Source organism: Hippocampus bargibanti, linkage group LG08, assembly GCF_051943395.1.
Source record: "Hippocampus bargibanti isolate YZ-2025 linkage group LG08, ASM5194339v1, whole genome shotgun sequence".
NCBI classification, from domain to species: Eukaryota; Metazoa; Chordata; class Actinopteri; order Syngnathiformes; family Syngnathidae; genus Hippocampus; species Hippocampus bargibanti.
In genome coordinates, this window is record NC_142741.1 from 11,738,301 (window position 1) to 11,763,591 (window position 25,291).

Sequence of the window (25,291 nt, forward strand, 5' to 3'; positions counted from 1 at the left end):
GACAAGTCTTCTGTCGCAATGCAGGGAAATACATCTGCCAGCTTTGTGTTTCTTCTCAACACCACTTTTTCAGTCGAGGGGTTGATGACCCTCACTGGGAGCCATCCATCGCCCCACATCGGTGTGATAATCCGGCCAACCAGAATCTTCCTGGATCTGCACCTTGCTTGAGTTGGTTCAACCATGACCGTGCTGCCAACTGACATTGGTGCGCAGGCGGGAAGCTTAGCCCAAACAAGATGTTCACTCTCTGGTTGCAACATCACACATTGCTGCAACTTCAGCGTGCCAACTTTGTCAGGAATCGTTCCACCCCTCCATTTCTCTGTGTTGGAAAGCAGTGAGAAAAAGTGGTGAGAGTCATCATCAATCGAACTACCGGGCTCTGACATGAGCCGCCAATAGCCTTCAGTCTTCCGCATCAGGTGAAGGATTTTCTTAATGGCATTGCTGCCAAGAATTATGTCGTCGGTTTGTCCAGGCACCACAAACATGGGCACAGCTAGCTTGCAATTGTACACGACTATTTCCAAATCACATATGGCCGAAGGCGTCACCTGATGACCACCACATCCTACAATGACAACGTCATCTGCAGAGTAACGTTTGATGTTAGGGTTGCACACTAACAATCGTGCCATAGCCGACTCACTCAATGTGCAACCAGTAGAGCCGCTGTCAATCATTGCGGTCAGGGAAATGCCTGCGACAGTGGCAGTGGTGTAGAACAAGCTATCTGACTTCAGGACCTTGTGTGTGCCTTGGAAGATAACAGTCTTCTCCGTGGGGACACTGGAAGTGAGGGACTCTAATATCGAATCAAGATCATCTGTCGAACTGTTGGGAGGGTCATGAACTTCATCCGCATCATACTCCCTTGGATGCGGAGACATTAGTTTCCCGACAGTAGTGATCTTGTGGGCTGCACTTGTGTGGGGCAGTTGCGTCTGGAGTGATCAGGTGAAAAGCACAGAAAACAAAGTCTTTTTTCGCGGCAGTGAATAAGTGCAGAATGGTCAGCGCTAGCACAGACAGCACATGGTAGCTTATTCAAACCGTCCACCATTGGAAGCCTTGACTTGCGTCTACCAGAGGCAGAGGGATTGTTAGCTCCTTGCAGCAAAACTCTTTCCAGCATGGAAATGACACGCTCAAGATTTGCGGAGTCGGGTGGCCTGGCTGAGTGGGATATTTTATCGTTGTCCTGACATGCTGTATTCTGAAGCATTTCACTTTTATTTACATGAATGGGTTGACTGTTCGCCGCAGCTGGAGTGGCAGTCCTGGGACTCATTTCTGTCTGGTACTCATCCAGGATGGCTTGGACCTCAACTGCCGACCATTTATCCACTGTTTTTGACCTAAATGTCATGGAAAGATCTTTGGATGGACAATTTTTAATAAACATCCGTGTTACGTCGAGGGAAGAACAGTCGAAATCTCTGCCCTGTTCTTTGAGACGATTGGTGGCAACTTCAGCTGCATTGTTAAGCCTCAACCAGTAGTCATATGGGGCCTCCTTATCCCTGGGCAGCGTGGTGTAAAAGTCTGCTAGAGGGAGAGGTGAACAAGGGGCAGTAGAAAAATGCTTGCGAAGAAGGCTATAGATGGCATTTGGGTTCTGGGTTACATCAACTCCACTGTTTCTTGTGCTAACCTTGACAACATCTTTAGCTCTACCGCTGATGTTCATGAGGATTTCCTCTGCCTGATGCTCAGGAGCTACTTTTGCTCTCCTTATGTAGTTCCTCATTAGGTCTTCCCACTCATCTACATTCATTTGATCAGTGTGGTCACCCTTGAAAGTCGGGGGTTCGCGAACTTTCCTGTGCGGTAGTATCAGAACTTGTGATGAGTCAAGACTTTGTGTTGTTGTGTCAATGGGCGTGTCATGTAGGAATGAGGTGTTATGCATGGGGACGTTATGTGTTGGGCTGAGATGTGCAACAATGCTGTCTGCCAGCTGCTGGCCAATGTGTCTAATTATGTCGCTCATCTGACCAACTACGTCAGGTGACTGAGGTAAGGGATCTGTCACTGGTGTGTCAGGAGTCTGGTGGTGCGCTTGTAATGGCTGGCGCACAGTTCAACCAGCCACGGACACTCACGGGCAAATGAAACACGACACAAGAAACTAAATATTGTTCAATAAAAACGAAATGAAACAATTATTACCTGCAACACAGTATGGCAGAAGGGATGGGTGAAGTCGCATGGGTTTCGTCTTGTGATTAACTGCGCAATAGAAAAGCACTATGAAGCACATGCGCTCCAAAGTTCCACTCGACAAAACGTGAAGTAAATAATGACACAAAAGTAATCTGGACTCGAAATGAATAAGGGAACTAATTAGATAACACTAGACAGTACAAAAGGGGAAACAAAATAAGATATTGTCATGAAAATGCGCGTTAATCAAGACCAACAGAAAATTGCGACTCACCCTGAATCTCCTCGAGATTGTTCTGGAAACTATGGGCGGGACATAGTGCCACACTGTGCGCCGTTGCGTCACTTCCTTCATAATTTAATAATCTAAGTGCACAACTCCGTTACATATATATATATATATATATATATATATATATATATATATATATATATATATATATATATATATATATATATATATATAATGTAGCCACAAGGGGGCACAAGCCAGTGTCTTATTGTGCCGGTCCCAAGCCCGGATAAATACAGAGGGTTGTGTCAGGAAGGGCATCCGACGTAAATTTTTTTGCCAAAACAAATATGCAAATCAAACCTATGAATCTCATACCGGATCGGTCGAGGCCCGGGTTAACAATGGCCGCCATTGGTACTGTTGACCTTCAGGGTGCCAGTGGAAAATGGACTACTGTTGGTCGAAGAAGGAGAGGAGGGAGGTGTGCCCGGAGGAAAAGAGAGAGATGGAACGCCAAGAGTATAGAACTAAGAGTAGGAACTTTGAATGTCGGCACAATGACAGGTAAAGGTAGAGAGCTGGTTGACATGATGCAGAGAAGGAAGGTTGACATACTGTGTGTCCAGGAGACCAGGTGGAAAGGGAGCAAGGCTAGAAGCTTATTGTCAGGGTTTAAGTTTTTCTATCATGGTGAAGACAGAAAGAGAAATGGAGTTGGGGTTATCTTAAAAGAGGAGTTTGTTAGGAATGTCTTAGAAGTAAAGAGAGTATCGGATAGAATGATGAGTCTGAAGCGAGAAATTGAAGGCGTGATGTTCAATGTTGTTTGTGGGTATGCCCCACAAGTAGGATGTGAGCTGGCGGAGAAGGAGAAATTTTGGTTGGACTTTGATGAAGTCATAAAGAGCATCCCGAGAAGTGAGAGGGTTGTAATTGGTGGAGACTTCAATGGACATGTTGGCGCAGGAAACAAAGATGAGGAGGAGGTGATGGGTAGGTTTGGACTCCAGATGAGGAAAGCTCAAGGACAGATGGTGGTTGAATTTGCTAAGAGAATGCACATGGCTATTGTGAATACTTTCTTTCAGAAGAGACAGGAACATAGCGTGACCTACAAGAGTGGAGGCAGAAGTACACAGGTAGACTACATTTTGTGTCAACGGCGCCATCTAAAGGAAATCAGTGACTGCAAAGTAGTGGTTGGTGAGAGTGTATCCAGACAGCATAGGTTGGTGGTGTGTAGGATGACGCTGGCAGTGAGGAAGATGAAGAAACCAAAGGCTGAAGTGAGGACAAAATGGTGGAAGTTGAAAAAGGAAGAGTGTTGCATGACATTTAGGAAGGAGGTAAGACAAACACTGGGTGGGCAAGAGGTCCTTCCAGATGACTGGCAAACTACAGTAAACATAATCAGAGACACAGGTCGGAAGGTACTTGGTGTATCGAGTGGAAGAAAGGTAGATAAGGAGACTTGGTGGTGGAATCGGGAGGTTCAGGAGTATATACAGAGAAAGAGGTTAGCAAAGAAGAAGTGGGACACTGAGAGGACGGACAAGAGTAGACAGCAGTACAAGGAGAAGCAGCGCACGGTTAAAGTAAAGGTGGCAAAGGCCAAACAAGAGGCCTATGATGACTTGTATGCTCGGCTGGACAGCAAGGAAGGTGAGACTGATCTTTACAGCCCGGCGAGATAGAGAGACACAGATGGTAAGGACCTGCAGCAGGTTCGGGTGATTAAGGATAGAGATGGCAATGTATTAACAGGTGCCAGTAGTGTGATGGCAAGATGGAAAGAGTACTTTGAAGAATTGATGAATGAGGAAAATGAGAAGGAACAAAGAGTAGAAGATGTGAATGTTGTGGACCAAGACGTAACAAGCATTAGCAAGGATGAAATGAGGAGGGCGCTGAAGAGGATGAAGGGGGGAAAGGCACTCGGGCCTGATGATTTACCAATCGAGGTATGGAAGTGTCTTGGAGAGTGGGCGGTGGTGTTCTTGACTGGGTTATTCAACAAGATCTTAGATGGGGAACAGATGCCTGAAGAATGGAGACAAAGTGTACTCGTGCCCATTTTTAAGAACAAAGGAGATGTGCAGAGTTGTACTAACTACAGAGGAATAAAGTTGATGAGCCATACAATGAAACTCTGGGAAAGAGTAGTTGAAGCAAGACTAAGAGCAGAAGTGAACATTTGTGAGCAGCAGTACGGCTTCATGTCAAAAAAGAGTACAACAGATGCAGTGTTTGCTTTAAGAATGCTGATAGAGAAGTACAGAGAAGGTCAGAAGTAATTGCATTGTGTCTTTGTAGATCTGGAGAAAGCGTATGACAGGGTGCCCAGAGAAGAGCAATGGCATTGCATGAGGAAGTCTGGAGTGACGGAAAAGTATGTCAGAGCGGTGCAAGACATGTATCATGACTGTAAGACAGTTGTGACGTGCACTGTCGGTATGATTGAGGAATTCAAGGTGGAGGTGGGACTCCACCAGGGGTCAGCTCTGAGCCCCTTCTTGTTTGCTATGGTGATGGACAGGCTGACAGACGATGTTAGACAAGAATCTCCTTGGACCATGATGTTTGCAGATGACATTGTGATCTGTAACGAGAACAGGGAACAGGTGGCGGAGAAACTAGAGATGTTGAGATATGCCCTGGAAAGGAGAGGAATGAAGATCAGTCGCAGCAAGACGGAATATATGTGTGTGAATGAGAGGGATCCAAGTGCAAGCGTGATGCTACAGGGAGAAGAGATAAAGAAGGTGGAGGATTTTAAGTACTTAGTGTTCGGATTAAATTCTTGTTCGTCTTTCCTGGTTCGGTTTTGTCAGAAGTTCAGTGATAAAAATATCAGCAACGACGATAGATGGTGAACAAAAAACTACTTCATTCTAATGAGACAGAAAAAAGCACTTCTCGTCTCGGTCGGGGCAAAGACATGAGCACACGGACAAAGATAGGAAACAAAGAGAACGAGCTCCCGCTCGGACAAGTTTTTGAACATACACAGTGGCCATCTGTTGTCCAATCAGTTGCGGACAAGTCGATCTTCCCGTCCAATCGGTTACGAACAACTCTGTGTTGGGAGGGTCTTAGACTGTATTTGCTGTTGCGACAACTATTGAACTAATAAACTTGATAATTTTATTTAACTAAATTAGACGTGCAATAATCATAATGTGTACTAAGATAAACACGAAATAACATATGTTTACTAATCTAAACATGAAATAACGTAATATGTTTACTAATGTGCATAAACACTCTATCACTTAGGGTCAACTGTCCAGAGCAATGGAGTGTGTGGAAAAGAGGTGAAGAAACGTGTCCAGGCAGGCTGGAGCGGCTGGAGAAAAATGTCGGGTGTGATGAAGGGTTTCAGCTAGGATGAAAGGAAAAGTGTATAAAACCGTGGTCAGACCAGCCATGATGTTTGGACTGGAGACAGGCCACTGAAGACAAGACAGGAAGCAGAGCTGGAGGTAGCAGAGCTGAAAATGTTGAGGTTTTCTTTGGGAGTGACCAGGTTGGATAGGATCAGGAATGAGTACATTAGAGGGACAACTCATGTTAGAGGCTTTGCAGAGAAAGTCAGAGAGGCCAGACTGAGATGGTTTGGACATGTTCAGTGGATAGACAGTGACTATATCGGGAGAAGGATGCTGAGTCTTGAACTGCCAGGCAGGAGACCGAGAGGAAGACCGAAGAGGAGGTTTATGGATGTGGTCAAAGAGGACATGAAGGTAGCTGGTGTGAGAGAAGAGGATGCACAAAACCGTGATAGATGGAGGACACTGATTCGCTGTGGCGACCCCTGAGGGGAAAAGCCGAAAGGAAAAGAAGAAGAAGTTTTGATTCTCCAGCAATGCAAGACGTCTTGGCGTGACGTCACGAACTGGGGGCGGGACTTTCTGAAAATGCCCAATTTGCAGCTCAATTTTTTGCAGATTTTGGACACTAAGTCATTTTTATTGGTGTTTTGCATTTGAATAAAAATATCATACTGCGTGTTTTGTGTATTTTAGATGCGATAAAACATTTTTCTGATGTAAGTTTGGAAACAAAAAAAAGTGTCGGTTGTCGTTTAAGCGAAACAGCAATTTCTCCAATGTCTCAAAATAAAACTCAAACAATTTTATGACTCCAGGGAAAGAAACCCCGCTGACCTTTTGTGATTGCTCATTGACTCACATGTGACACAGGCGAGAGAAGGAGCTGTCCAGCAAACTAAAGAACTACAAGCGCCAGTGTATGTAACACAAGTGTAAATTACGAAAGTGCAGCATTACAGGATTATAGTAGAAATGGAAAGCCCCAAAACTCAGGAAAACAAAGAAGCTCAGCATTCATTTCAAGCCAATTGGTGCTTGAATGCAAAATTTGATTGGTAATTAAGATTATCCAGTGACACCATTCATTCAACTCCAGCTTGGATAACTCGGGCCTTTTTTTGTCAGATGTTCTAAGACAGTGTGATTGCCTAAGGTTTTCATGCAGGCTCACAAAAGTCAGTTATTGGTAAATTTGGGCTAAGGTACTTATTTCAAAGATCAATGGATCAAAGATGTGAGAAAAGTACAGTGCTATCTAATGTTTTTTTTTCCAGGAATGCATAAATAAAGTGTCACAGAAAGAATAGTTTGATGTTGAAGTGAAGCCTTGAAGGGGAAGGTCAAGGTGCATTATTTTTGGGGATACTCAGAGAAGCTTCTGGAAGAAATCAAGTGAGCCTTTTCACCGCTTAATCCAAATAAGTACTTAAAGATTTCAATATATGGTCCTGCTGTCAAATGGAGGTTCCTGATGTTATTCCAAGACTACAAAAGCGAACAAGACCCAGATGGGCCAAAGATGATCCAATTGGGAATTTAGGATGTTGCGGTTTGTATGTTGGTCATGGAAGCTTACACGGAGAAAGACACAGGTTGGAAGGTGGGAGATGTGCTCAAAGCACTTTGGCAGATGTTCCATGACTCACCAGCAAAACAAGCTGAAATTCACTGGGGTGACCAAAGCATTTCCTCTGAAAGTCTGTGCCCATCAATGATTACTGAACTGGTCAAAAAAGTGTGGCCGACAGTGCAACTGTATAATTATAGCCATTAGAAATGCATGAGAAGAAAACTACTGTCTTCTGTGTCCTGCTGTACAATTAAGAGGGCCGCAGCTGACACTCTTTTTTTAGGATCATCTCCATCGTTTCCATGTAGCATTTAAACAACGAAACACAGGATCTAAAAATATAAAGAGAAATGTCCTTTTGTGCGCAGTAGTGTAGCATGAGCTTCCTCAACCCTGTCATCAGGGTGACAGAGACTGAGAATGCAATAGCAATGTTTGAGAAACTCAGACAACTTCTCTTTGCAGTATGGTGCACTGTCTCAGAGTGTGACAAAAGCCTTGTTCGTTATAAAAGATTCTCATTGTTCGTTAAAGGACAACCGACGTCTCCGGACAAGTTGTGTCTATAATTTGTAAAATCGCTTCAAATGACTTCTACCGAGCGTATTTTACAAAGATTCCACCGCATATAGCTATATTTTACGTTTTAAGACTCGCACTGAATATTCCGGAACTCTTGTTTTTGAGTTGGTGACGAATCACTGAAGGAACGCCCCTGACTGAGAAAGGACATACCTTGCATCACCTCAATGCATTTTGCGGTACTTTGTTTGGTCTGAAAACTTTGTGTTGATCCGTGTTGATGGCGAAATTAGAAGGTAAACACATAAATAATGCAATGGTGAATTGTTGTATATTACACAGACAACTCTGATAGAGTGTTTTTATGCACATCCGTTATTTGATCATGTTATTTGATGTTTAGTTTAGTATATACTATGTTATTTTCATGTTAGTTTCGTCTATATGGATGTATGTAGCTTATTAGTTAACTAGTTGCGTATGTAGAGCGTAACAAGTATCAACTTTCAGTCTAATGTTCTCCCAACACTTGTCTGTAGCTGATTGGACAACAGATCGCTGCTGTGTGTTTAAACTAGGTTGAGGAGGCGGGCTTTGTTCTCTTGGCTCCCCGCACCGACGAGAGATGTTCTCCATTTTTTTAGGAGAATAAAGTATTTTTTTCTGTTCACCATCTATCCTCCCCGCTGGTATTTTATCATAAAACTCCGTTGAACTCCGAACCAGAAGAGACACAGAAATTAGACCAGGCATGGGCAAACTACGGCCCGCGGGCCACATACGGCCCGTTAGGCTTTTCAATCCGGCCCGCCGAACTTGCCCAAATTATAGTACAAACAGTGTCTAAAACTCATGACAAAAAGCTAGCGAACAACAGGGCAGATAACTGAAAAGTTGCCTGCCCCATTTTTCCCAACTTGAAGCAAAATGAGACCAATCCCAATAAGAAACATTGTCACAAAGTATAAAGTTTTTTTTTTTTAAATCAAGAATGCACCAATTTCAAATGCTACCTTGCTTAATTTACATCAAATGCGCATGGCTGTAAATTTTCCTACAGTAGTCGATTGTCATTGTGGTGCACAATGCAACGTTTGCATTGATTCCTACGAGCCATTAAGCCCCTTTCATAAGTCTCATTACAGTCACGGTTTAATGTAAATTTACGTTTTGTAGCGTCACATATGTTGTTAGCTTCTTTTGAATCTTTCGTCTGGGCTGAGGTTCTGTGCATCTATTTTGGAAAATGACATGCAATTGCACGACTTTGTAACGCTTGCGAAAGTCCGGAAGAAAGAAGCAGGCTTCTGATTGGCTGCCGAGCCGAGTATGCAAATTTCAACTGCAGGTAGTCTATGTTTGTGTGCTCGGCGACGGTACACGTGTATTGTTTGCGCGTGACGGCGAGATCGTCAGTGAGGAGTTTGTTGAGCGCGCGGTCAGGACAAACCACCTATGATTTGGCGGAATTTAACACAAGTAGGTATTATTGAGCTTGAATATTTCGTTGTGTAATAATATGTTTTGAATGTTGAAAGTGATTCCATTTTTCAATAAATGTTGATTTCTTTGCCCTTTCGATGGAAACTTATTAAAAACAGACGCAATCTTGATAAATCACGGTGCATATGTTATTTTAATCTATTTCCATTTCCTCCTCCAAGTATCTGCGAAATAGTCTGTAAATGCCATATCTTGCATATTCCTTGAGACAAATGTATTAACTGATCAGGGATATTTTTCACATTTGAAAGACAGTTAATAAATTGGGTTGTAGTGTTTTTACTGTGCTATGAGGTTTGTACATACTACATTTAAAGGACAACCGGCACCATTTTTTGTTTTTGTTTCCCACTGACATCAGAAAAACGTTTTATAGCATCTAAAATACCCAAATAAGGCAGGCTGATATTTTTAGTTAAATGAAAAACACCAATAAAAATGACTTCAAAATGAATCCGGAAATGGTCAGTTTCAGAAGGTCCCACCCCTCTGTTCGTGACGTCACGCCAAGACGTCTTGCCTTGCTCGAGAATCAAAACAATGGCTTCAGATTCGGAGAAGATGTTTTCTTGTTCTTGTTCTTCTGAAGAGGAAAGCATAAATGTTTGCAATTGATTCTAGGAGTCCTCCCATATCAATTCGAGCCGTCAATGACAGCAATGTAGCACCCAGAAAAAGCAGAAGATTGCGCCCAAGCTCCGTTGGAAATGGGCTGATTTGTCAGCTGGGAATTTGTGTCAGCGAATATCAAATAGTAGTCTTGGTGCAACACACAACGATTCACCATCGCTTTATTTATGTTTTCCTTCTAATTTCGCCATCAACACCGATCAACACGAAGTTTTCAGACCAAACAAAGTACCCAAAATGCATTGTATGTCGCTTTCTCGGTCAGGGGCGGTCCAAACGTGACGTCACATGGGGATCGTCATCAACTCGAAAACAAGACTTCATATATTCAGCGCAAGTCTTAAAACGTAAACTATAGCTATATGTTGTGGAATCTTTGTAAAATACGCGCAGTCGAAGTCATTTGAAGTGATTTTATAAATTATGGACATTACTTGTTCGGAGTATTTCCGGCCCAAACACTCCCTCCAAATGCTCCTGGCCCGGCCCCTCTGTCAAATTTTAGAACCCAATGCGGCCCGCGAGTCAAAAAGTTTGCCCACCCCTGAATTAGACCCTAACAAACTCTTTGATATTCGTTGACAAAAATTCCAAGCTGAAAAACGAAACTATTTCCAACAGAGCTCTGCCGCCATCTTCTGCATTTTCTGTGACACTACATCAGTCTTGATCGCTCAAAATGAGCCAGACGACCTTCAATCGATTGAAAACATTTATACTTTCCTCTTCAAAATTACAGTAAAGTCTCGTTATATCGATATTCAAGGGAGTCCGAAAAATATCGATATAACCGGGACTATCGATGTATCCGACCCTGTTTGCATGTAATTTTCTCCGTGCGTGCATAGAAATAGTATCGATATAACCGGGACTATCGATATATCCGATATCGCTATAACGAGACTTTACTGTATTTGAATCATATCCACAACTGGATGTGTAACAAGAAAGCATATTGTCCGAATCTGAAGCCATTGTTTTGATTCTCGAGCAGGGCAAGGCGTCTTGGTGTGACGTCACAAACTGGGGGCGGTACTTTCTGAAAATGCCCAATTCGCAGCTCATTTTTTTGCAGATTTTGGACAGTTTAAGTCATTTTTATTGGTGTTTAGCATTTGACTAAAAATATCAGCCTGCATGTTTTAGATGCTATAAAACGTTTTTCTGATGTCAGTTAGGAAACAAAAAAGTGATGTTGGTTGTCCTTAAGTGCCAACTACAAGACAGAATTACAAGATGATTCATATATTTGCAGTTGTATGTATTTATTTTATTTATTTATAGGGGGTATTTCCCTGAGACAGAGCTGAGTTTTCAGAGCAATGGGACATGATGAAATGTCTCCTCCCTCTGTCTCATGAACATGCAGAAGTGAAGCAAGCTTACCTCGCCAATCAGGACATCCTAGTCAAAAACTTGAAGGGGAATAGTTTTATCATAATCTGCTTGGTCCAGTATGTAATGGCTGAGCATGCTGTGATAAAGTCCATAAAGACTTAGTCCAACAATGAAAAGGACTTCAGTGATGGAAAAAGAAAACTGCAAAAGAAAGGATTGTGAAATCGTATAAAATGCCAAAGCAAAACTATAATAAAAAGCAGGGGTATAATGCAGAAGGATGAAAGGGCATTGGATAAAGAAAAACATATATCTGGACTTCTCATTCCTGTCAAAATACATTGCATAACACAAAACTATGGTTGAGAAAAAAAGTAGTGACAAGACACTGACAGACCTGTAGGTGTCACCAGTGCAAGATGATGTAGGTGGACCCCAAAAATGCAGACATGAGGCAGGAGCAGGGTGTACTTGAGGAATTGTATTTCAAACAAAGAAAGTAAATAAATCCAGAGCTCAGACATGACAAAAACAAAAAACAAAAATCCAAAGTAATAAACAATAAGCGTGGCTGATGCTAAAAACTAGCAGTGACCATAACATGAGCGAGAACAAGAACAAAATATGAACGAGAGCGTGGATAAAATATGACCTTGATGGATGGAGAGATGGAGGGAGGGATGGATGGATGGATGGATGGATGGATGGATGGATGGATGGATGTTGACCAGGCCAGTTTTTACAGCTGAAGGGAGTTTACCACTGTGAATTAAACTTTTTTTTATTGTGTCAATGAAATGATTGGTGATAATTGGTTAATGCTATGATGTTGGAGGAAGATTTAGCCTGTCAATCACTTTAAGATGCTCCCTTGTGTCAGATTCTTAAATTGTTGAAGGGTGACACGGTGAACAAGGATTCTGTGTACCCATGCTGAATAGGAAGAAGCGAAAAAGCAAATAATATAGATTTCACTTTGTTGGAAAATATTTACATTTGCGTATTAGGTGGTAGCTCAGTGTGGTCACTATCGCTGGATAAAATGTGCATTATCAGTAGATCAGGGACTGTAAAACATTGTTTTACAAGCTTTTGGATGACCAAAGCAAAAGTAACAAATCTCTACCTAAGGGCACAACAATCTCTCATACATCATATACATCTTTAAGATTTGCGGGATTGTTCCTTCAAAATTAAAAAAAAATGTCAGAACTGCATTAATGACTGTTTTAGTGTGTGTTATAGTTTTGAAGGCAGTATATTTTCAAGGATCCTGTACCAGTATTGGGAGGCAAACGATACTGTGTCTGGTCATCATGCTTTGAGCAAAAAAATAACAAAATACACCATTTACATTTTTTTTTTGCAAAATTATTTTTCTCATCCAAGTTCCAGTTCCCAACTTCAGAATGCAGCATTACACTGGGGATGTTTTTGTTTTTGGTTTTTTTTTCCCCAGTAGGCAGTTGGGTTTGCCTGACCTCTGTGAAGGCTTCTGTTTCTTTCACAAGCACCTTGACTGAAATAAATTGGCTTCAGTATCTCTGGGGTTGTTTGCTGTTTCTGCAGAGCTGAGGCCTCACTGACGTTTCTCATTGTGTGTGAGTGTATGTGACTGTGTATTTAACTCTAAAACTCTAAAAAAATGTTCTTCCTGATCTCTTGTGTCCAAAGAGACTGTAGCAATGGTGAGTCATCTCAATGTTTATACATTTAGACTTTATTGACATTTGAAACCGATTTGGAATCAATCCATTCTAGGATCAAACACAAAAACTTAATTTAGTGCACCAGCATTTTTTCTTTGAAATACAAACGCTCCCCGACTTGCGAATATTTGAGTTACGAACAACAGTATATGCAAACATTTTTGCATGTCGAAAAATGTTCGGACAGAGATGCTGTAAGTTACATTTGGAATTTGGAGGTTTACATTTGGAGCGTGCCTAGCAAGCGGCCTAGCTTGCTTGCGATCGGCTGCGTACTGTGCTTCACACACATGCACGCACATAGACACATTGGAAGCTTCAAAGTCTGTATGTTTGCAAATAAGGTACCCTTTGGAATTATGCAGTATTTATCTGTGTTTGTGTATTTTTACCCAAGAACAAGGAACTTTGCCAATGAACCTGTATCTTATTTTTCCACACTGACTGAAAGACAAAGACATTGCACATGATTTATACATTTCATCTTGTACACCACAAGTGTCATTAATATACTCCTAACCTATTATTCCATTGGCCACATACATTTGCTTCCACTGGAATGTACCATTGCAGTGTACAATACTGTAGATCCAAACGATGTCTAACTAAACTGTAAGATATTCTGTTGTGCAAACAATGGCAGAGATAAAAAATATTTTATCATACTTCAACATGAATAATTTCTGTCACTGATGCTGTAGTGAGTATGCGCTTCCCACGCAGTGACAATGTGTAATTAACTGTGACTGGTAGGGAGTCGGTCTCTACATGTACTCTGTGATTAAGTGCTGGTCAGTCTGCCTAACGTCAGCTGCGGTTAGTTACTCTGAAGAGGATAAACGGTACAGTACATGAAACAGACAGATTAAATACTTGCCCCATAACCAGTATCTGACAGGAATGGAGCAACTGACCTGTGCAACCCTTCACTGCAGGAACACAAATAACACACACGCACACACACACACACACACATACACACACACACACACACACACACGCACACACACGCACACACGCACGCACACACACACGCACACACACACGCACACACACAAACACACACACACACACACACACACACACACACACACACACACACACTCACACACACACACACACACACACACACACAACCCGTATATAAATTGTCTCACTCGCTGTGGTAATGGCGAATAGCTGACTATTGAATGTAGCCAATGACAAAAGTTTGCATTGGCATACTCAGAAAATTGCAGCTACATCGGTCTGCTCGATGACTATGCACTGGCTGGTATCAATTCCAAGGCCAAATTGCCTAATGACATGTATGCCTGACAAAGTGTGGTACAAAATCAAGCATTAAAACAAAGCTCATGCTATTTTTCCAGGTTTTATTTTGAAATGTGAAAAATACACACTTTGGGCAGTTTTTTTTTTGCATTTGAACTCCTCTTCTTTTCCTTTCGGCTTTTCCCCTCAGGGGTCGCCACAGCGAATCAATGTCCTCCATCTATCCTGGTTTTGTGCATCCTCTTCCCTCACACCAGCTACCTTCATGTCCTCTTTGACCACATCCATAAACCTCCTCTTCGATCTTCCTCTCGGTCTCCTGCCTGGCAGTTCAAGGCTCAGCATTCTTCTCCCGATATAGTGTCTGTCTCTCCTCTGGACATGTCCAAACCATCTCAGTCTGGCCTCTCTGACTTTCTCTCCAAAGCCTCTAATATGAGTTGTCCCTCTAATGTACTCATTCCTGATCCTAACCAACCTGGTCACTCCCAAAGAAAACCTCAACATCTTCAGCACTGCTTCCTGTATTTTCTTCAGTGGCACTGTCTCCAGTCCAAACATCATGGCTGGTCTGACCACTGTTTTATACACTTTTCCTTTCATCCTAGCTGAAACCCTTCTATCGCACATCACATCTGACATTTTTCTCCAGCCGCTCCAGCCTGCCTGGACATGGTTCTTCACCTCTTTTCCACACTCTCCATTGCTCTGGACAGTTGACCCCAAGTACTTAAAATCCTCCACCTTCTTTATCTCTTCTCCCTGTAGCATCACTCTTGCACTTGGATCCCTCTCATTCACACACATATTTTCCGTCTTGCCGCGACTGTTCTTCATTCCTCTCCTTTCCAGGGCATATCTCAACATCTCTAGTTTCTCCGCCACCTGTTCCCTGTTCTCGCTACAGATCACAATGTCATCTGCAAACATCATGGTCCAAGGAGATTCTTGTCTAACATCATCTGTCAGCCTGTCCATCACCATAGCAAACATGAAGGGGCTCAGAGCTGACTCCTGGTGGAATGCCACCTCCACCTTGAATTCCTCAGTCATACCGACAGCGCAACTCACAACTGTCTTACAGTCATGATACATGTCTTGCACCGCTCTGACATACTTTTCCGTCACTCCAGACTTCCTAATGCAATGCCACAGCTCTTCTCTGGGCACCCTGTCATACGCTTTATCCAGATCTACAAAGACACAATGCAATTCCTTCTGACCTTCTCTGTACTTCTCTATCAGCATTCTTAAAGCAAACACTGCATCTGTTGTACTCTTTTTTGGCATGAAGCCATACTCCTGCTCACAAATGTTCACTTCTGCTCTTAGTCGTGCTTCAACTACTCTTTCCCAGAGTTTCATTGTATGGCTCATCTACTTTATTCATTTGTAGTTAGTATAACTCTGCACATCTCCTTTGTTCTTAAAAATGGGCACGAGTACACTTTGTCTCCATTCTTCAGGCATCTGTTCACCATCTAAGATATTGTTGAATAACCCAGTCAGGAACACCACCGCCACCTCTCCAAGACACTTCCATACCTTGATTGGTAAATCATCAGGCCCGAGTGCCTTTCCCCCCTTCATCCTCTTCAGCGCCCTCCTCACTTCATCCTTGCTAATGCTTGCTACGTCTTGGTCCACAACAGTCACGTCTTCTACTCTTTGTTCCTTCTCATTTTCTTCATTCATCAATTCTTCAAAGTACTCTTTCCATCTTGCCATCACACTACTGGCACCTGTTAATACATTGTCATCTCTATCCTTAACCACCCAAACCTGCTGCAGGTCCTTACCGTCTTTGTCTCTCTGTCTCGCCAGCCTGTAAAGATCAGTCGCACCTTCCTTGCTGTCTAGCCGAGCATACAAGTCATCATAGGCCTCTTGTTCGGCCTTTGCCACCTTTACTTTAACCGTGCGCTGCATCTCCTTGTACTGCTGTCTACTCTCGTCCGTCCTCTTAGTGTCCCACGTCTTCTTTGCTAACCTCTTTCTCTGTATCCACTCCTGCACCTCCCCATTCCACCACCAAGTCTCCTTATCTACCTTTCTTCCACTCGATACACCAAGTACCTTCCGACCTGTGTCTCTGATTATGTTTACTGTAGTTTGCCAGTCATCTGGAAGGACCTCTTGCCCACCCAGTGCTTGTCTTACCTCCTTCCTAAATGTCATGCAACACTTCCTTTTTCAACTTCCACCATTTTGTCCTCACTTCAGCCTTTGGGTTCTTCATCTTCCTCACTGCCAGCGTCATCCTACACACCACCAACCTATGCTGTCTGCCTACACTCTCACCAACCACTACTTTGCAGTCACTGATTTCCTTTAGATGGCGCCATTGACACAAAATGTAGTTTACCTGTGTACTTCTGCCTCTTGTAGGTGACCCTATGTTCATGTCTCTTCGGAAAGTTCGGAAAGTATTCACAATAGCCATTTCCATTCTCTTAGCAAAGTCAAATTTGAGAATTGATTCTGATTCAACGAGCTTCAAATTGTCTTTAAATTCATCTCCTGTAAATACTCAAATACATACACATATTCATCAGGATTCTCACATCTCATTCCGGCTTCAATTTTTTTCCCCACATTTATATACGATTAAAAGCTTTCTGATTCTGATTCTGATATGTGTGTGTGTATAAGTGTGAGCGTGCGTGTGTGTGTGCGTGTGTGTGTGTGTGTGTGTGTGTGTGTGTGTGTGTGTGTGTGTGTGTGTGTGTGTGTGTGTGTGTGTGTGTGTGTGTGTTTCACAAAAAAAGGTTATGGAACGATATTGAGTCCCAGGTGTTTTTATTCTCACCAGTTCTTTGAAGTGACAGGCCTTCTTCACTTTGCTCGGGTAAATCCTTACACATTGCAGCAACTCTCAAGTATATGTCCAAATAGCAACTGTCAAACCCATTCCAAAAAGCAAAGGTCTGATTTTAGCTCAGGTACAGTTACAGTATAGCTGGGTGCCCTGTGGGGTAATAGGAGAGGCTGAATGAGCAGTTGGCAGCTTCACATACAGCTGAAAAGATGAGAGAGGCTCAGCACTATTTCATGGGTCACTTGATCTGAAGAAAATAGACCGGAGGTAGAATTCTGATGAGTTTGGAATGCACATTAAGAGTGTGTTGGAGGGTGACACAGGAGTGAAAATTCATCCAAGTCCCATTGACTCTTTAGCCTTCTTTCAATTCTAACGGAATGCCCAAATCTGTTCATCAGGAGACACAAACCTCCATCACAATAAGGTGACAGTTCAGGGAAATGACAATTGGATTAAGGAATCCATCTATTAAAAAAAAAAAATAAAAAATTAAAATCATTGTCTCACTCCTTGGGTGGTGTCCGTCCCCCATTTTAGTTTGGGTTCTGATGAGTTGCAACAACTCGTCTAGTTTGGTGGTCACTGCCTGGAGTGCTCCAACCACCACAGGTACGAATGTCACCTTCACCTTTCAGGCTCTCTCCAACTGCTCTCTGAGCCCTTGGTATTTCTCCAGTTCCTCATGTCCCTTCTTTCTGATGTTTCCATTACTCGGGACTGCCACATCCACTACAAATGCTATCCTCTGCCCTTTATCTATGATCACAATATCTGGTTGGTTGGCTTTTACCATCTTGTCAGTCGGTATCTCGAAGTGTCACAGGATCTTTTCATTCTCTACCACCTTTGGAGGTGTTTCCCCACTTGACCTTGTGGTTTTCAGTCCATACTCCGCACAGAGTTTTCAGCAGACTGTGCCAGCCAAAGGGTTACGGCTCACTATTTAGGCTTTCACTGCCAGCATCTTACAGTTCTCACACCCTGCAGTTGTGTGTTGGATTGTCTCATGTGCCTCTTTGCACGGCCTACACATTGTCTGGTGGGGTATATATGTGCCTCTGCAGCTCTGGTGCTCAGGGCCTGCTCTCGAATGATAGTGCCTCTCTGCTGTCCTGTAGGCCAGCCCTCTCTCGCCGCTGATAAGACATCTTGATATCAGTCACTTCAGTTATGGTTCGGTGGTACATCCCGTGTAAGGGCTTTTCCTCCCATGATGGTCCCTCTTCCAGCACCTCACCCTCTTTTCCCTATTGTGTGAGACATTCTCTGAGTACATCATCTGTTGGAGTCTTCTCTTTGATATATTTGTGGTGCTTGGGGGCTTCATCCTGTAAAGTTGCTCTCACACTCACTTGTCCCCAGCCTCCTTTCTTATGGCTGGTTGACAGTCTCAGGGTGCTGGGATGGAACCCTCCATGCATGGTAGTGAGCTTTTGGGTCTTACCATCCACAGTCTAAATCTTTTCTTTTGGTCACTTTATTATTCCTGCAGGGTATCTGATCGCTGGCAGGGTATAGCTGTTTGTTGCCCCGGTCTTGATTTTGTCATTGAGCTGGCTTCTTAGGACTTGCCTCACCCATTGGAGTTATTAGGCCGTAGCCGCTATCCTTGTTGCCAGTTTGAATATTGCCATTGTTTTTTTGTATACTGAGGTACTTGTAGCTGTTTTCAATGTCTGCTATCGTTCCTTCAGTGTCGACTACTTTGCCCCTCTTAGTCACTATCAGAATACATTTCTACAGCCCGGATGACATCCTGATGTCACTGCTGTACATCCTGGTTGTATGGATCAGGGAGTACATAACCCCTTTGCTCTTAGCATGCAGCTTTATGTCATCCATTATTTTGTACCGTCTGTACTGACGATGGACGTTAGATGTCACCCCCTGTGCGGCTGCCTCTGCAGCAGCTCCTTTGACTTTTAAAGTCATTTTCCGTTCGACTATTTTATTGATGTATTTTTCCATTCGTGTTTTGTTTATTTTCGTTTCCAAAACCTATGGGGAGGAGTTGAGCATCTTCACTTCTGCTCATCATCATTATTTTTTATTTATTTGCCGCTCCTGTGAACAGGGAAACCACTCGACATGGTATCCCATTGTTTACAGTCAAGACCAGCTGCTAGCATGGCGAGCTAATACCGGGCTAGCAGCCGCCACACCAGATATCCCTGACGATCTGAGGAGGAGAAAATGAGGCTGTCGGGCCGAGAAAGATCCCCACCGAATGAGGGGAAAATACCAATATGTTCCGCCGTCCATAAATATGGGGAATGTAAGATCACTAACGATAAAGCTGGACGAGCTAGTGACGCTAACGCAACACCATACGGAGTACCAGGAGGCCAGCTTGATACTCCTCACGGAGACATGGCTATCGACAATCACTCCGGAAACACACGCTGAGTTGGAGGGCTTTCAACTCGTACAAGTGAAGAGGAATGCAGAAAGCGGTAAGCAGAAAGGAGCGGGAGTTGCTTTGTAAACAACAAATGGTGCAATACTGGGCACATCATGGTCAAAGAAAAAATCTGCACTGTGGACATTGATCTGACTAGCCGTGAGCCTCCAGCCACATTATCTGCCGCAGGAATTTCACACATCATAGCTGTGGTGGCGTACGTTCCCCCAACCGCAAATGGTGGCGCAGCTTCTGATGCCCTCATGACTGTTGCAAACAGGTTGCAAACCCAGTCTCCCAACGCCCTGTTTATCATTTCTAGGGACTTCAACCATGTCTCACAACAATCCTCTGTACCAACATTCACACAGTATGTAAACATAACATTGTAAACTTGTTCTATTCAAATGCTAAGGATGTGTACAGACCCGACCCTCTTCCCCCCCCTCTTGGAAAAGCAGACCACAATATGGTGTATATTCAGCCTGCGTACAAACCCCTGGTGCACAGGCAATCAGCTGTGACAAGCACGGTCATAAGATGGTCCACAGAGGCTGAGATCTCGAACTTCTTTGAGTCAACCAGGTAGGAGCTCTTCACTGAGATTCATGGGGAGGACATTGATTTACTTGGCGACACCATTGCGGACTATATAACCTTTTGTGAAAGAAACACAGTACCCACCAGGTCTCTGCGGTGTTTTTCCAAAAACAAACCGTCGATTAATCCTGACATAAAGGCCCTCCTGAAGTAAAAAGAAAAGGGCTTTTGTTTTGAGGAACCGAGAGGAACGGAAGGTGGTTCAGATCCAACTGACATCTGCACTGAGATTCAAGAGAAAGAACAGAGAGGGGAAAAAGGCCTGGAAGATGAAAATGGAGGATAAACTGCAAGCCATGAATGTCGCTGGTGTCTGAGACGGCCTAAAAAACATCTCAGGCCACAAAAGCCCAGTGAAATTGAATGAGAAGGACAAGGTCCTGACAGATGAACGAAAGCGCTTTTTTAATCGGTTTGACAAGACGTCGGTCGCCGCCGGTCCACCGTCAGCTCCACCTGTAGCTACACCTGCACCCACTCTCACCGTGGACTTTCCCTCCCTGCCCTCATGACCAGCTTCCCGCAGTGAACAACTGCCTCATGAATGGAGAGCGACCTGTAGCTGAAGAGACAAGGGTGTTGTGTGAGTACACCACCCATGGCAAGTGGACGGCCCACGACGAGGGACGGTGGAGACACACACAACATAGAGCCGCCTCCAGTTCATGGTTCTTCCGCTTCGTCTGGCCGTTGGACTGTGGATGGTACCCCGACGACAGGGTGGCCGAAGCCCCCATAGCCCTGAAAATCTGCCAGTGATGAAGTCCATGGAGATGTGTGACCAGGGTCGGTGAGGAACCGGCAGACTTTGGAGTAATCCCGCCGGGGGCTGATGGGAGACTTTACAGCAGGTGCAGGCCGGGCAGGCCTTGGCAAAGTTCGCCACGTCCTTGCGGAGCTCCAGCGATCAGAACCGCTGGGTGATGATATGAGCAGTACAGTTCACCGTGGTTTGACAGGGGTGCCACCTTGGATGTGTGCCCCAATTGCAGCACCTCTGAGCAAAGCAGATGGGGTCAAACAGTATCCCTGCGGGACAGCCACATGGGACCAGGGTTCCCTCCTGTGCCTCTTGGACCACCTTCTCCACCTCCCACCTGAGGGCCCCCATGATCTCTTGAGCCGGCAGAATGCTCTTCACGGACTCCTCCTTTTCTGTCGGGTCATGGATCAGCTAGAGGGCATCGGGCTTGGTGTTCTTTGACCCTGGGAAGTAGGTGAAAGTGAAGTTAAAGAGCGTCAGGAACAGTGTCCACTGAGTCTGGCGGGAGTTCAGCCTCTTGGCTGAGGGGATATCCGCCAGGTTTGTTAGGAGAGAGTTGTGGTATCGCTTCCTGGTTCTTGGTTCAACGGAGTTTTATGATGAAAGACCAGTGAGGACAGAAGTGGTGAATAGAAAAGACTACTTTATTCTTGTAAACAATAGAAGGACATGTCTGGTCGGAGCGGGAACGCCAAGAGAGAAAGGGGTGCCCCTTTCACCTAGTTTTATCATACAGCAGTGAAGACATCATCTCGACCACGCCTATCAGCATCGAGAAGGGGGTTGGGAGAGTATTACATGAAACGAATACTACAGTGCACCCTACTGGTGCAACAAGTTATCTAATAAGCTACATACATCCATATAGACTAAACTAAAGATGAAATAATTTAGGATGTTTACAGATGTGTATAAAAACGTTTTATCATCCCCCCTGTTGCACATTTAAACACAGTACATACATTTCCAAAACGGTTTTCATGCATGAACGTCATACCTAACGGCACAGGGAACCATTCTATACAATGGAGAAGGTGAAAAACCTCTGTCGTTACTTTACTGCTGCGAGATGTAATTTCTCCATTGCGAGAGTAATAAAGGTAAATCCAATTCAATCAAAATATTGATGAGGAAAATTCCTTCTCGGCCCTCCGTTTGGCGGGAGCAACCACACTTTGGCCATGGTGTACAATTCCAAATTACAACACAGGGTCCCCTTAACGCATTTGAAGATACAAAATCTTTGCATAATTGACCTGAGAATTGGTTATCATAAAATTCACCGTTGTGCATAAGCATGGAACAATACAACCAATGACTAGGAAAATTAGTACAATCACGATCGCGACAGGCATAAACAGTCATAAGCAAAGTCATATACCAAGGACCCCCAAAAAGCATGGCAAAGCTCCACAGGTGATCAGGCCATCGATCTTTGGCTGTAGCATCTCTGAGATCCCTGATAACAGACAAAGCATTAGTCATGTTTATGGAATTTACTTCTTCGGGTATGTACGTACAAGTGTCACCCACCATAGCACAGACGCCCCCTTGTGGGGCTGTCAAAAGGTCCAAAACCATTCTATTTTGCAGCACCATGTGTCTCATTGCTGCAATTTCGGTGTTCTGCATTTCATCCACTTTCAAGCAGGCATTTACAAACACTTGAAATCTGTAATAAATTGCAAAAAGCATGTTTTTTTGCCACTCCAATTTGCGGAAAAAGAGCTACCCGTTATATGGTGTTTGAATTGTTCTGGAACATCAGTTCCCCAGATCGAATCATGGGGCTTAAACACTATTCTTCTCTTCGCATGATGGTGCACTGGACGACTGGTGACCATGAAAGTATTGTCGCTTACAGTAACAGGTGCACACAAACCGTAGGCACGCAGAGGAATAAAAGAATATACTTTCCAACTGCATAACCACCAAAGATGTGAATATAAGGGCAAAACAGTGAAAATAGTGTTTAACGTTAGCACATATAAACATCTATCCTGATCTATAAAATGCAAATTTTGACCCGTACTGTACATTGTAATGCATATTGGTAATCACAACCCACTCTCGGTCATAATTTGGTTATCTGGTTCCAAAAGAGTATATAAACCTGGAACAATCTCTCCTCTCGAAGCATTACGAAGAACCGGAAAATGTTTATCGGGTCTATGCAAAGATATTAACAAATATGCAGCTTTAGCCATTCTCTCTCCGAATACCTTCGAATGCATGCATTGTTGTGTGAGGCATATAAGAGTATACAAAACAATTACTTTTCATATTTTGTTTCGCAATTAGTGTAGCATAACGATGCCACGTGTTCGCTAATAACGGATTCCAGTAACATTTTTCTCCTCCAAACGGTTGATATAATACGTCCATGACACCTGGCCTTTGGGCCTTTTTGTCAGGTGTCTCCACCCAGGCTGACAGTCACGACTGGTGATGCCACAGATGACATCATGCATACAGTTACGGGAAAACCAATGTGATGTTCAGGAAGCCCAGGACAGTCTCAAGTCCATGCATCCTGCAACGTTGTGGGTTATGATAGCATGTTGGATTTCTGTCATAGTGCCAGTTGGGGCATCCCTAGCTATCTTGACGACAGTTCGTGCTATCTCGAACCCATTTTGTGTTGGAATTGGTATGGACCGAAACGGAATCCCAACCAGTGGTCCAAGCCTTCCCCAACTTGACACGAGCGTACCAAGAACCATGAGGATAAACACTTCCATTTTGTCGTGCTTTGTTCACGAGGACGCTAAGGGGAAATGAGACTATTCCTGCAGCATGTAGAGGTAGGCAGGCTACATGATGTGACATGTTTGGGCACTTATCTGACGTTGCTGGATAGAATAGTAGAGTTTCGCAGGCTGAAGGAGTGGGGGGCTTTACGTGTGTCATATGGATTGCCCCCACAAGTGCACACAGGAAGATGATGTGGACCAAACCCATAGCTAGTGAGTAGTTTGGCTCCGCCCGTCTTTCACCTGCTCAGGATCCGATTGGTGAACGATCTTGCAATGGCTTCGATGCACCCAGGTGGATCTTTCGGCGATTTTGATGGCAGTTGGCGTTGTGATCAGCACGGTGAATGGCCCCTCCCACTTTGGTGCACATCGGGTCTTCCTCTTGATTGCCTTGATCAACACCTCATCTCCAGGGCGCAGCCTCTGTTCATGTGAAGGGAACAAAGAGGAATATGGCAGTACACATGCAGAAATGACACTGCAGCCTCTAGTGGAAAGCAGGCTACAGGATGTGCCATGTTTGGACATTTATCTGACGTTGTTGGATGTAATAGTGGAATTTTGCAGGCTGATGGAATGGGGGGCTGTACGTGTGTCATATGGATTGCCCCCACAAGTCTGTACAGATAGATGATGTGGACCAAACCCATGGCGAGTGAGTGGTTTGGCTCCGTCTGTCTTCCACCTTGATGGCAGTTGGCGTTGTGATCAGCACCTCGTCTCCGGGGGAGCAGCCTCTGTTCCTGTGGAAGGAACAAAGAGGACTGCGGCAGTACACATGTTGTGGACCTCTTTTTGTTGTAAACATTTCACACAACCATTTTGCCAACAAAGCACCTGGATTCTGATTCTGACTCTTGTCAGGGCACACCTTCCCATAATGGGAGGATGAAAGGTCTGCCATGCAATATCTCAAAAGGCGTTAAGCCGTTAGTAGTGGGTGTTATTCTCATATAATTTTACCAAAAACAGACATTCTGGCCATGGTTTGCCTGTTGTCTCCATGGTTTTTCTGAGTCGATTCTTAATTGTACCATTTGTTCTTTCAACTAATCCTGTACTTTGTGGATGGTATGCGCAGTGGTTCTTTAATGTAATACCTAAATATTTGGCTTTTTTTCTTATTACATCATTAACAAAATGTGGCCCATTATCACTCCAAATTATTCTTGGTATGCCATGTTCTGGAATATTATGTTTGCATAATGTTTTAGCATTGGATAATGCATCAGATTTCTTTGAAGGCACGATTTCCACCCATTTGGTAAATGAATCAATTAGCACGAAACAGTATTTCTAGCGACCACGTGTGCTTAGTTCAATAAAATCCATGTGGACCACTTCAAAGGGGTGTGACCCCTGTGGACATTTTCCTATTTTTGGTCGTATATTACCTTGTGGATTGTGTTTACAGCATATCAAACAACTCAGATAAAAGTTTTTTTGCCAATGAGTTGAAACTTCTGCTTAAATGAAATACCTTCCCTACTATAAACACCATCCCTTCGGTCGATACATGTGACCTACCATGGCTCAACCGAGCCACCACAGGAAACATGTTTCTCTGTAAACATGGTTTGTTGTCTATTTTATACAACCAGTCAACTAGCATAGCACCATCGGCCAGCCACAGATCTATTTCGGATTTTGCGGCTAACGCTTTCATATCC